Consider the following 14,966-nt stretch of genomic DNA (forward strand, 5'->3'; position numbering starts at 1 on the left):
TTAGTTCCAGGTTTTAACCATGTTTCTGTTAGGCAGAAAATGTCGAATATTAATAACAATAATAGTTTAGAAAAATATAAGCCACTTGTCTGGCAATCAGTTTTGTTTTTGATCTTGTTTTTACAACATTTCCTGTAATTATTTATCTAGTCTTGGAAGGTCTGAGATCACATTTTAAACTCTGTAAACTATGGTTAACCTTTTAGCATTTTTCTTTAAATCATTTGTTAATACACTTACAGTTGTAAAATATTTAGAAATATAATAAATATTTGTGATTTGTATAACTATGCATTTATACTATATAAATAGACATTATTTTACAATTAGCTGACATGGATTTCAGTATTTTTTTATTTAACTGCCCTACCATTAATTTTACAAAAAATTGTTTGACTAATAACGTATGCGATTTTATTTATTTTTAAAATTCAGAACTTTAACTGTTTGATGTGGTGTTACTATACAATTATAAAAAATGCAAAAAACAAAATAGATATTAGCTTAACTAACACGTTTATATTTACATTATTTATATTTGCTGTTGTCTGCCTGTTATTCTTGTGCATTGTAACAGATGTATTTTAGATGAAAAGAAAATACATGCATGTCAGTCTCGCGACTTTAAATCTTTAAGCATGTCAGTCTTGTGACTTTACATCTTTACTGTTATTAACTATTTTTATTTGATTTTTATACACTAAAACTGTTGTGTACCTTTTGACTATGCTATTTTAATAGCTGTTATAGGGTCTATTTTACTGTACTACTGATAAATGTATTGCTTTAACTGAATGGAAGTCTTAAATATTTGAGAATGATTTGTCCAGACATCAGATCCTACCATCCTACCATGTATATTTAACCATTTTCAAAACATAAACATACTATAAAATATATTTCTTTTGTACAAATCAGCTGTAGTTTCCTGCTCTTCCACAATGTTCTCTTAAGCTCAGCTAATTTATTTCATTTATCTTGTAACTGCTATTTAATAGTTTCCTCTAATGTTGCATGGTCTTTCTGACCTTCGTTAGTAACCTGTTCTGCTTAATTTAAAACTCCTATGCACTTTTGAAAAGATGTATGTATAACTTGTCTAAGCTTCCTGAACTCATTGTGTCTGTCTTTTAGAAGTTTATTACATTCTTTTGTAACAAAATGTACTAGAGGTTTTATCAGTAACTGATTTGACTGTTGAATGGATTTAGACGTCTAATAAACTGTATTATTGCTGCAAACTGCAGAAAACTGTAAATCTCTGAAGTAATTCACATAAATGTCAGTTGCTGTGCTTTTACAGGAGTGATCTTATGCAAGGCATTACCCACTCCCTCCACCTGTTATTGGTTACAGGTGAGGAACATTGGCAGGGTCACCATTGAAAAATGTATTTTAATTTGTGCTGCTTCTTTGCTGTGCTGGATCTGAAGTCTTCTTAAGACACACAGTCTTGCTGACTGTTTACTGCTGAAATCAAAGTCTAGTTATCACAGTCTGTTAACCATAGAAACTTGCAGAATATACACTGATGCAGCATCTGACTTTAAGAACAGTAACCAATAAATAGCTTTTTATAAACAAACTACACATACTACTTCTGTCAGATTGTGGCATATATTTGCAATGTTTTCCTTCATTACAGATATGAATGATGACTTCTACATAATATGTCTCTCTCTCCCTCTCTCCCATAACTGAATTACTATAGTTGTTATATAGAGTGCTAGTCATGCACATAGATTTTGTTTGATTTACTTGTAAGCACTTTTGCTGATGTGAGGATGCCATTAACAGAAATATGAAAGGAAACATCTGTACAAGCTGTTCTGCCACTGTTCATGTCTGTTAATGGATATTTGTAAACTGTTCTGCAAACATGAGAAAAGCATATAATACTTGCTTTCCAAAATTGCTTTTCTGGGCTTTTTTTGTGATGCTGTGAAGAGAAGCCTGTCTGTTATACATATAGCATGAATGCCCATTTACATTGCTAAACACTCTACATATATTCAAGCAAACTTTTTATTTTATTCTTTATCTTTCATATATTTGTAGCAGAATTAATTTCAACCTTATATTTACAATTCACACACTCTAAAACTGATGAGGTCATCCGGACAAAAGTACAACCCCCCCCCCAAGTATCAGACTTCTCCTGTGGTATTTGCAACTAGATCAGTGCTCTTTTGATTGTGTAGCTACAAGGGTAGGAGGTTCAGTACCCACCATGGCAGATGTGTGTGCAATGATTGTTGCTGTATGCATTTCCCCTGAAGAGAATGCATTTAACTGTGCACACAGCTTCTTTGTCACAATTTCTACAGAAACATCCTTTATGACTGATGTTGATGATGTCATCCTGAGATAAGTGCGATCCCCCCCTTAATTATCAGACTTCTACTGTGGTGTTTGTGACTAATACAGCACTCATTACATTCTATAACTAGATAGGTAGGAGATTCAAAATCCATCCTGGATCATTTGGGCGTGTGTGTGTGTGTGTGTGTGTGTGTGTGTGTGTGTGTGTGTGTGTGTGTGTGTGTGTGTGTGTGTGCGTGTGTGTGTGTGTAAGTATGTGTATGTGTGTAATGGTTGTTGCTGTTGATCAACTCATTTATATTAACTTTTAAGGAAATATCCTGTATGACACACACTGATTAGGTCATCCTGACTAAAGTGCAATCTCTTCCATTAAGAATCAAACTTCTCCTGTGGCACTCAAGGCTTGTATAGTGATTGATAGATTGTATAACTAGACAGGTGGGAGGTTTGATAACCACTATGGAGCACGTGTGTGTGAGAAAAAGAGACTATTGGCATTTAGGTGAGCATGTTCTGAATCAACCTCTACTCTGAATAAATCGTTTAAAATCATAGATGACTGCACCATTCCCTAAGCCCACCTTTCACATCCACAATGTCATTGAACACATGGGTGTGCCTATGTATATGGTTTGTTCTGTAATGATTACAGTATTCTAAGCATTATTTAAAGAAAACTTTGCTTTTTTAAGCAATACTATGTCCACTCATTTATAAATTAATGCTTGAAATAACAATGTCATCGACTGAAAAATATCCATTAAATGTTTTTATAGGGAAAGTGATGCAAACATTTGTTTAGTGTGGTGGAGGAGGATATTTCCATTCTTCAAACTGCAGGTATTTATAATTACAATTACAAAAATATATTGTCTGCCTACACTCCTGGTTCAACATACTGATGAGGCCACTATTTTGCAAGTGAACTGAAGTTATTTGAATGCCAGACTTCTACTATGGTGCTTGCACATCTGAAACTGTTCTCTAAAATGTGTAACTAGATAGGTAAGATGTTCAAATACAGTAGTGCTTAACTTTTACAAGTATTACTGCCAATGAAATCTAGATTGTTTTAAATACATTTGTAGTTGCAACTTTTACAAGTGCTGATTGGCTGTAAAAATAATGTTACCAGATACATCTCCCTGGAAATATGCTGCTGTTATCCCTTCATCGATGCTGCATGTCTCAATTGTAGTCATTATTCTCCTGTGAAACTGGCTGCTGATAATGTAATGTATAGATGATATAAGTGGATACGTAGTTTTTTCAGTTCCATCACTGCTTCAATAGTGTGACATTTATTACTATAATACACTGTTGGACACCTCACAATGAATCTACTACAGTAGATTGACTTACCATAAAGCCAAAGACCAGAAAGTCTAGATGGAAATACTGGAACTGCACAACAACGAAAACGCATGTGATTGACACTCAAAAGCATGATAATGTAGTGAGTGCAACTGAAACAGGTAAGTACAGAAGGTAAGTGAATAAAACCACTGAACAGTTTTTGCACGCTATTTAAGTACTAATTTAAGCTAAGTACTATCTAAGTACGCTATTTAAAACAGTAGCAACCTTGTCGCCACTATACTGCAATCTCAGAGTTGGTATATTTAAGTTGTGGGGGGTGTAAGGGGTGCAGGGCTATTCAGTAGTTTTATTAACTAACCTTCTGTACTTACCTTTTCAGTTGCATTCACTACATTATTGCATTTTTGAGTGTCGATCATGTGCATTTTTATTGTTGTGCAGTTCTGGTATTTCCATCTCGGCTTTCTGGTCTTCGGCTTTATAATAGGTTGATCTACTGTCGTGAATCCCTCACAACCACCTGTATACATCTTTCTAATTATGGGATTGAAGTACAGTGCTCAGGGACAGTAACAACAGATGTGAAGCAGTCAAAAGTACTGTTTAGATAGTTTGCATGTGTGCCAAGTGGCATGGACAAATGAATTATGTTTTCATTGTATGTGTGTGTGTCTGCATAAAACCAGTCTAGTACTGTGCTAGCACTATGTCATGGCATATTGGCCAGGTATAAACCATGTATGGTAGTTCATTGTCATCAGCCTCAGCCATGCTACTACTTCCATGGTTTTGGCTATAAGCTGGTGTGTTAATTGAATGTGAGCAGTGTCTGCTGGATGAGCTCTCACCATGGCAATGCCTGGAACCATGACCCCATGGCCTACTAAATCTGGGTGTGAGCACTGCAATCACCGATGGAGCAGTGGATGTAGTGTCACTGAGAGAGAGTGATCTTGCATGGCCACATTTGCTAACACAAGAAGATTGAATGCCTGTCATGTGGATGCCCACCCACCCACAACAGATGTTCCATCATAGAAATTGCCCAATTCACTGTGTCATTTATCCAATCTAAGGAGTTGTCTACATGGTTCAGGGAGCCAGTCATGTCAGAATGCATGACATTTAGTAGTTGTGCTATCTCTTCCAAGTCACAGGTGGAACATGCCTGTGCCTCTACTACAACCCAACACATATGTCTGGTCGCACCTAATGACACTCCAGCTTCAAAAGGATAGTGGACAGCTTGCCTCTTTTGACCACCCCTACAAACCCCTGCTGTGTAGCACCATGCCCCGACAATGGCTACCAGGAGAGGAAAATGAGTCTGCAGCCTGAGTAACCACACTAGCCTGATCAACTTTGTCAAACTCAATGTGTCATATATCAGCAGTCCCTGTGTCCTGGTTATGCATAGGCATACTGTGTCCAAACCATGGGAAGGGGATGTGGGAGTCACAACCTCAGAGTCAGACTGGCCCTCTACTCTCACAGACTGCCTTTTTATCACCACCATCATCATCATCATCATACTCCAACATCAGGTGGCAGGAGTTCCACATTGCTACTCCTAGGATCACCTATAAAAACAAGCAATAAACATAAAAACAGAAAAAGTGGAGAATAAACTCGATCATATATTTTCCTAATAATAAAGGTATTTTAAACTTCTTAACAGATGCTAACGCAACCAAAACTTTACTATTATACAGATGTCAATCTACCTTATATACTGTATTAACAATAAAAAAATGGGTGCTTACCATGTGATGGTGGGCTGGCAGTCTGCAATCCAGAAGTGCTTACATGACAGGAATGAAAAGGAAAGAAGTCTGATAAGTATTACAATGCAAATGAAACAAGAAAAAGAGAACTTTCCCCATCAGAAATGCAGATTAAAAAGGTTCTCATAAAAAAGTTACTGAACAGTTAGCTGTCCCCTAAACCCAAAGCAAACTCGTTTATTTCTGTATGACAGTAGTTTGACACACAGTTATTACTTTCTTTCTCTCTCTCTCTCTTGCAACAATGGAATGTCTGTTTGTAACACTCGGGTCTGTTGTCCACATCCATCATCAAGAATTCTCATGGAACTCTCTAATGAGTTAACATAATCTCTAAAAGTGGACAGGAGCTCCTCAGTTTAAGTTAGCAGTGGTTCAGTAGCAGGGCCACCCATCATAGCCACCTGTTTTCAGGCAATTGAAGCAGCCCTACAGGGGCAGAGGTTATTATGACAGTTGCCTGGTGTCTTATCTGGCAGTAAATTCTCCTCCAACACCATTAAGGCAATTCACCACCCTCTGCCACATCCTATACCAGGCAGGTTGGTCACCTCTACCTCTCCCTAATATAAAAGCTCCATGGCAATATAAGGCCTGGATAATGACCTCATTATCTGCATCACTGTATGGTGGCTTATGGTGAGCACATGTCTTTTTAGGTGCCATATACCTCTATGAGATGAACAGGAGACATACACAAAAGATCAAATATAAAATAAGTACACAAGATGTCTTTCACCTCAGTTGTGTGTGACAGCATGCGTCCAACATGAACACAAAGAATTTTTATGTGTCAAGGCTCACTAGAACTGCACACAAGTTACTTCCCCCTATCCAACCTCCTATTTAAACTTTGTAGTGCATTGTTGCATTAACAAAGACAATTATAAATGCAACATTAGAAACATAACACCAAACTGTTATAACTACCATATCCACTGGAGTTCTGTCTGGTAGAAATACACAAATAGAATAAAATTTTCTTTTCCTGCTAACACAGATAAAAACATCAGACCCTCCTACAGATTTACAATACAATCATCTTCATAAATTTGCAAAAATTACTTACAAAATAAAACAAAATAATGTCATGAAGCATTCAGTACCATAATCGTAGAAATGCAGACATGGCTATAACAAAAGGGAAGGATAAAATTAACTAAATCTAAAATTATTCAAATGATTTTTGGTGGTCACTGCACATCACCATTTAATATTAAACCCAAAGTACAAGTTAAGAAATAGCAATATACCTTGACAATACAGCACTGTAGAAAATAGATAAATCTCCCAAAAGATGTAGTAGTACTAGTAGTATCAAGCTTCGTATTTCAAAACAGTATCCCCAGTATGATACAAGGGCATTAGTTACATGATTACCTTTATATATAGTGCAGAGTCAACCCATGAGTACTGTGATTATGCAAATGAGGTGTGAAATCATTAGCATTCCTTAATAGCAAAAGCTGCACTAAATGTAGGGAGTGTAAACATAGTGTAAGGACCTATACTACTACATGCACACACCTTAGCAATACAAAGACAAGCACTGAGAAATGTTCCTTGTTAACAGCAGCCAAGTATTTCTCATTACACTGACTGCAAGAACAAGCAGTTTTCACAGTCTCCCCTCTTTGACATATACCTACTAAGGGTGTGTCAGGGAGAATAGAATTTAAAAAAGTCTTCAAGTACATTGACTCATTTAGAAGATCCACAGTCCTAATAATCAAATGCTGCCTTTAATGAACAGAGTTACTGGCCTGTATTAGGAAATGTTGTTCATATTAAAGGGAGTACTTTAAGCATTGTTAAAGATAACTTACAGCAAGAAAACAGAGATAGAGTTGCTATTATTAAAGCAAAAATAATGAAAGGATGCACAAGGCAGAAAGAAAGGGTAGACTTGCAGTGGTTGCAATCTTTTTTTACTATCATGTGAGTACATGTGTATGCTGTTTGCAATATCCCAGTCATCTGGACATGCATGGTCAAATGTGAAATGACAACTTTCATAACTTGTTTCTGTTGCACTGTCAGTGTGACTTAATACAATTTCACATTATCATTACATCTAAACTCTTTATTATCTTATTAATATATGCCCTTGTCTGTAGCAACTGTAGGAAATAGTGTGAAATGATTTTAATACCCTTTTTTGAGAGTTCAAATCCATACAGGTCCCTGTTGCAACATACCAAATTTGGTCAAACATAACAATGTAAAGTATTTGATGTACAATATGTTTCTTTTCTTGTAACATTTGTGTGTCTGTTGGCAGCATGAAACTTACACAGCTTTCAGAAAAAAGTGTAAAATTTAGCTTTGGCTACCATAGGTAGCACACACCAGCCTGTTGGTATTGTATGGCTGTCAGCACTCTGAATAGTACTCACGGAAGAAAATAAGCCTGACAGTCAATTTTCACCATGGCATAAGGTATAAGAACAGCCAGTTTAAATTCACTTACATGATACTTTTACAGAGGATTGTCTGAATATATATTTAATAACATTTAGTAATACAATTATTTTGTTTAAAAGTCAGCTGTTGCCACTGTTGCTAACAACATGTGATTGCCTGTCCACTTTTACATTATTTGTCACTAACTACAGCTCTGATAATGTGTTCCACAAAGTACATGGCTGGTGTTACACGGACATTAGAGAAGGGAGAACATTTCACTTAAATGCACTTCCTCCTCTGGGCATTGCTACATATACCCATATATTGTATTTCATTTACTTTGTGTAATTTCTCTACCATACATTCCTCTTTTAATGTGTTTTATGTCTGTTCTCCTCTTGACAGCTCACAAACAGGGTTCACTATCTAAGAGAAAAAGTAAAACATTTAGATTATGTTGCCATAAGTAGCTTAAACATGCCTGGATTCATTGAGTGGTCTCCTGCAACAAGGAGAGTAGTTGCTTCAATAAATGCACCTGACAGATGTAACATATTTTGGTATAAGGTGAAATCGAAGTGAATCTAGAGAAATAAGGCACATGAAGCATTGTTCACATCATCTTAAAAGATCACTTTGCAATTATTCACAATATTTACTTTACCATTTTTTTCCATTTTAATGTACGCCTACTCACCACTTGGCAAAAAGCAACATGGTTCAGTATCTAAGAAAAAAAGTGAAAAAAACTAGTGTATGCTGCCATAGGTAGCTCAGACATGCCTGGCAATGATGTTCATTTTTTAGTACTCTGGACACTACTGAGAGGAGACATTCTATATGTCATAGAAATATCTCTGAGGCACAAGGTCTATGGGCAGTGACTTTTCAATAAACAATGCAGTCTGTTAAGGGTTCAAGTCTAAAAAAGTGTGTTTGTTTGTGTCTTTCGGCTTTTCCCAGTTAGGGGTCACCACAGTGGAACTCCGGTCCGCTAATGATTGGCAGTTGATTTTTATGTACCAACTTGCCAGGCCTGATGCACAACCTTCAACGAAGGTATGCCCATTCACACATGTCTCCACGCAGAAGACACTTTAGCTGAGAATCGAACTAGACAGCGTTTTACTGTGAGGTAACAACGCTACCGCAGCACCACCAACGCGGGTACCAATAAGAAGCCAATTTCTCACAACTTTTTGAATAAAACTACAACATTAAATTAAATTGATAATGTAAAACCTGTTTTTTGCAAACATTGTATCAGTACACCTTGCAGAATGAAACTGTGTTCTTTAGCATATGTGATTAAGGTTTTACAGATAAAAAACAACCTAATATGTGTCCAGTTTCCTAGATGTGACAATGAATATATTTCATATAAAACTGACTTGCATATGTATGATGGGTACAACACTTTTGTTGCAATCATCATGACTCATTACATGTCCAAATTACGTGTTTAGGACACTTATGACTTGCGAAGTATGTATGTAGCAAAAACTGACCTGTATTAATAATCACATTCAATTGCATCCATCTGAGCCATATTTACTTGCAAAAAGAATTATTTTTGCATAGGAATGCATCCCAAGACATAATTATAAACACACACATATAAGCCTGTCTAAAGTGTATTTCATTTTGCTTTCATATGTATTTCTTTCCCTTTTATGCTGTACAGTTGTAGAGGAGAAAATGCAAACAAGAAGGTGCACCAGGAGAGATTAACGCACCTCAGAGAGTCAAGGGTTAAGTATAATTAATGTAAACATTCAAGTCATAATGTTATTTTCATTCCCTCAAGCACTTGCATCTTGAGCAGAAGACATACCTCATCTGTCATCACAAGCATGCATGCTTTCCCCAATAACTTTTGCTGCTTGCATTAGGCAATTCGAATACTAGCTATACTGTGTGTGGATTAAATTTCCAGAATCAGCATTTTTTAAATTGATAATTATTTATAAGATCTAACAGCAGTCTGTCAGGAACAATTACATAATGATAATTGCAATTATTAATTTTGAATGCATAATTCCAATCCAGCATAATGAAATAAAAACAGCTGTTTCTTATATCAGAGTAGTGACATTTGTTTAGTTAATGACACATAAATACCTTTCCATCATATATAGATGCTGCAAAGGTGTGCAATAGTAAATTATCATAATTGTGTATGTATTGCCAAACCAAGTTTGTTTAAAATATACAGTACTGTGATATGTCTCTAATTATCTCTTTTTTGTCGCCATCTCCCCTTTCTCTCTATTTTTTGAGGGGTGATGTTATAATTTATTAAAGGTCTGTTGTTTGCATAACTTGCAGATGAAAATAAATCACCAACAGGACACAGAGAAAGGTACCACTGTGGTTTGGCCCACCATACCTCCACAGATGGCAGCACAGACAACCAGCTCTTCAGGGTCACAACCTTACATTGTTGCCTCTACAACCCCTGTACTACCTGCTCCAAGTGTGTCAAGTAGCTCTGCCCAAGCTACTGATGCAGTGGTACTCTCTGGGAGCAGTGGTAGTGGAGGTGGTGATTTTGTCACCTGACAATTGCTAATATGGATGGTGGAGGATATAATGGAGAGGGGCTTCAGTGCTCATATTGGCAAGGTTGAAAAAGTCTTGCATCACTTTGTAAAGATGAGGCTACATCCAGTACTGACCCAGGGTGCTGTTGCAGGAGACAGTGATGACAGTTCTGAGGGTGAGGACTAGATTCCTGTTGCTCTCAAACTGGACATAGATGCACCTCTGACGTCCATCCCCTACCTATACCTAATTATGGTGTCCCCCAACTTTTGTCTCCATCACCATCCCTATCTGTCTTGTATGTCCTGTATGCATGTGGATGCTTCCTTACCTACCATACCTTACCTACCTGACTGTCATATTCCTAAGCAGGTCTATATCACTTCAGTGAAAATTCAGCTCAGGGAATGACATTTTCAGTTCACTTACATCAAACACACTGTTCATCAGACTGTTCATACTGAGATCACAGTACAGTGAAGATCAGGAAGTTTGCCCTTTTCTCACTGTAGTGTGATCTCAGAGTTGGTATATATAATTAGCGGGGGGGGGTGCAGCCCCCCACAAGACTGGATTTTGATGAATGGCATTTCCAATGAAATGTCATTCACTAAAGTGATATAGACCCTTCCTAAGCACCTTTCCCAACATACTTCTCCGTCACCAAAAAAGGATGCCTGTCCCACAAAAAAAATATATACATAGCTTTCCACTTTACCTGTGTGCCATCTTGTCACCCATTATTGGTGTGGTGACTCTGCTAGGTCATAAAATTGTGGATAAAGATATATATTGATGTTATGAATAAGTGGATAGCTATGGTGCTCTCTCAAGACCCTCCTGCAAATTCCTGTATTCTTTTCCATGTGGCCTACCATCTGCTTACCAACCTCATTTATACCACTGTCCTATTCAACTCTTTCTCACATGTTTACTCTGGTCAAAAATTAGATTCATGCAGAACACACATGGCCAAAAAAGGCCCATGAAAAAAAGCTTTACTTTATGTCCTCAGAATTTGCACGGAGTTTGGCATAGCATAGCAATGCTGAGTGACAATGAATGCAGTTTAGCTTCTTATTGCAAATGTTAAAGATGTTGATGTAATTTGCAGTGGTCTGTTTACTATTGCACAAATGTACTTAAATCTGCTGCACTATGGGAATACAGAGTAAAGCCATGCTAAAGTCACTACTGTGATATAGTCAATTAAACAATTCAAGTTGTGGTGTATCCACTTCTGCAGAGATTAATAAATTTAACTGTTCTCACAGCTCCCTTATCCTGATTTTTACAGAAACATCTTCTTTTAAACACACTGATGAGGTCATCTAACAAAAGTGCACTCTCTTCCCTTAACAGTTAGACTTCTTCTGTAGTGTTTGCAACTGGTACAGTGCTCTTTAGCTTGTGTAACCTAAATAGATAGGAGGTTCAATGCCTAACATGGAGGAGGTGTGTGATTGTGTCTGTGTGTATAACTTGGTGGTGTATCTACTTCTGCAGAGACAAACACATTTACTTGTTCTCACAGCTCCCTTATACATATTTTACAGAAATACTGTCTCTGAAAAACACCAATGAAGTCATACTGACAAAAGTGCAATCTCTTTTATCTTAACAGTCAGACATCTCCTGCAGTGCTTGCAACAAGTGCCGTGCTTTTTAACTTGTGTAACTAGATAGATAGGAGGTTCAATACCCACCATGGAAGACTTGAGTGTGTGTGTGTGTGTGTAATACTCACTATTGACTTCATTTCCCCTGAAGAGAATGTATTTAAGCATGCAAACAGCTCCCTTATGCCAATTTTTACAGAAACATCCTGTATGACTCACACTGATTGAAAATTTTATTTTAATTTGTGTGCACGTGTGCTGTGCTGGAATTTGCTGGACTGGACTTAAAGTCTTCTTAAGACACACAGTCTTGTTGGCTGTTTACTGCTGAATCAGAGACACAGAGATTTGCATGACTGCATCTGTAGTCTGTTTAAAGCACCAAGCCTTTCAAATTGCACACTGATAAAGAAATGTATTTTGCAGCTATAAGCACAGTTACAGATAACTTATTTTATAATAAACCACACATACTCTTTCTGTCAGATTGTAACATATATTTACAAAGTTTTCCTTCATTACAGATATAAATGATGACTTCTACAAAATACCTCTCTCTGTCCCTCTCTCACATAACTGAACTACTACAATTGTTATATAGAGTGCTAGTCACGCACATACATTTTGTTATTTCCTCTTGGTATCTTTTTTGGCCTTCTGTGGAAAGTCACATAATGTCTGTTTTTAGACTTTTCTATTGTCCTGTCTGCAGTTCTGCTGATGTGAAAATGCACAAATGCATGCAATCAGAATAACAGAAGTATGAAAGGAAACATCTGTTCTGTTCCTGTTGAAAAAACATCATGTATTGCTGAATTTAGATATTTGTTCTGCAAACATGAGAAAATCATGTCTGATGCTGTGAAGAGAAGCCTGTCTGTATGAATGATGACTTCTACAAAATACCTCTAAATAGCTTTTTATAAACAAACCACACGTACTACTTCTGTCAGATTGTAGCATATATGTACAAAGTGTACCTTCATTACAGATATGAATGATGACTTCTACATAATATGTCTTTCTCTCCCTCTCCCTCTTTCCCATAACTGAATTACTATAGTTGTTATATAGAGTGCTAGTCATGCACATAGGTTTTGTTTTTTCCTCTTGGTAAACTTTTCTATTGTCCTTTTGTGATTTACTTGTAAGCACTTTTGCTGATGTGAGGATGCTATTAACAGAAATCTGAAAGAAAACATCTGTACAACCTGTTCTGCTGTTGTTCCCATCTGTTAATTGATATTTGTAAACTGTTCTGCAAACATGAGAAAAGCATATAATACTTGCTTTCCAAAATTGCCTTTCTGGGCTTTTTTCTGCTGCTGTGAATATATATTCAAGCAAACTTTTTATTTTATTCTTTATCTTTCATATATTTGTAGCAGAATTAATTTCAACCTTATAGTCACAATTCACAAACGCTAACAATTCCCTCTTTTTTTATAGGAAATACATTAGTAAGCAAAACCTTTAGTCTTTTTTTTTTTTTGATATAAGTCAAAATGCAGGTTTACATAGTTAATACAATGATATAAAAATATTACTACCAAAACTGAATGTATCTAACAACTTTTTTCTTTTGCAGACCATTCTGTGAAAATATTTTATCAGTTATGAGCTGTGTCTGCTTTAGTTTTATTTTTTAACTTGATTAATTTATTATTTTGCAATCACAGAATTTAATTTATGACTTAGAACTGTTCCATTAACTCTTTGCAACTGTTGAATTAACTATAAGAGACAAGAACCATGTGCTACTGCAAGCATTTATACACTGCTGAAAATATACACTTTCAATGTCATTTTTAACCATAACACTGTGGTTATATTTCTGAACTGTCTATGAACTTTAATTGACAATGAAATATACTCTGAGAAATGCTGTTTACATATTAGTCCATTAGCTGTATGAATAAAATATTTTAATATAATTTTTTTTCTCTAGCTGGGGTAACCAATACTAGTACAGATAAAATGATGGACCAAAAACCAATGATAAAACTGCAACTTGAAACCAGTGATAATATTACAAATTGACAAATTACTTTTGAACTTATTATAATGTATCCTGTACAGTATGTATTTACAGACTGTTTGCTATTCATGCATTGTAATCTAGTAGGTATCCTGGACCCATTTTTTTTAAACATAGTTTTTCACACATATTCATTACTAGACATTAATTTCATTTGTATTGAATTTTTCTGTATTTGTACATACAAAGACTGTAAAGTACATTTAGTCTAATCTTACAAATTTACTAACATTAACATCAAGCAAAATCTTTTAAAATTTCATGTATCTTTAGATTTATCTAGTGGAATTGCCACCAGAGGCAACTATGCTTTTTGCATACCAACATTGTCTTGCCAAAAACATATTAAAAATAGTGAACATTCTTGTTATTTTTTACATATCTTTACTCTCTCTTGTATAGCTGTAATAACGTAATTTTAAATCATCTTTTGTATAGCTTTACAGTTTAACATGTTGTAAATACAATTTAATACTAAACAATACAATAATAACCATTAATGCTAAACAATAACTATTATGATAGCTATTAGCAACTTGTAAAACATCTTATCCTGTCAGGTTTAATCCAGTTTACCGGTATTTCTAATACACTAATACCTGTTTTCCCTTCCCCTAAAAGAGTATTTTCAAGAAGGAATGAAATATTATTTCTTCCTGTTGCTCTATTTCAGACCCTTGTGTAGTACTGCTTATACAGTCAGTGTAAAACTAAGAAAGTGCCCATCCCCCTGTAGTATACTGCACTATTGTTTATTTGCTTTATGCTGTGAGAATAGAATGTATACCATCCCAACACTTTGGTTATACATTTGCTTTATTAGGTTATTAAATTATAGACCTTTATCTGATTTGATTATTTTTATAAAGCTTTTGCTGTTTACTACTACTAGTAGGTATTTATACGTTTCTGCATAATTTATTTGAACTT

Source organism: Protopterus annectens, chromosome 11.part0 (assembly GCF_019279795.1).
Source record: "Protopterus annectens isolate FY-2018-M chromosome 11.part0, PAN1.0, whole genome shotgun sequence".
NCBI lineage: Eukaryota > Metazoa > Chordata > Ceratodontiformes > Protopteridae > Protopterus > Protopterus annectens.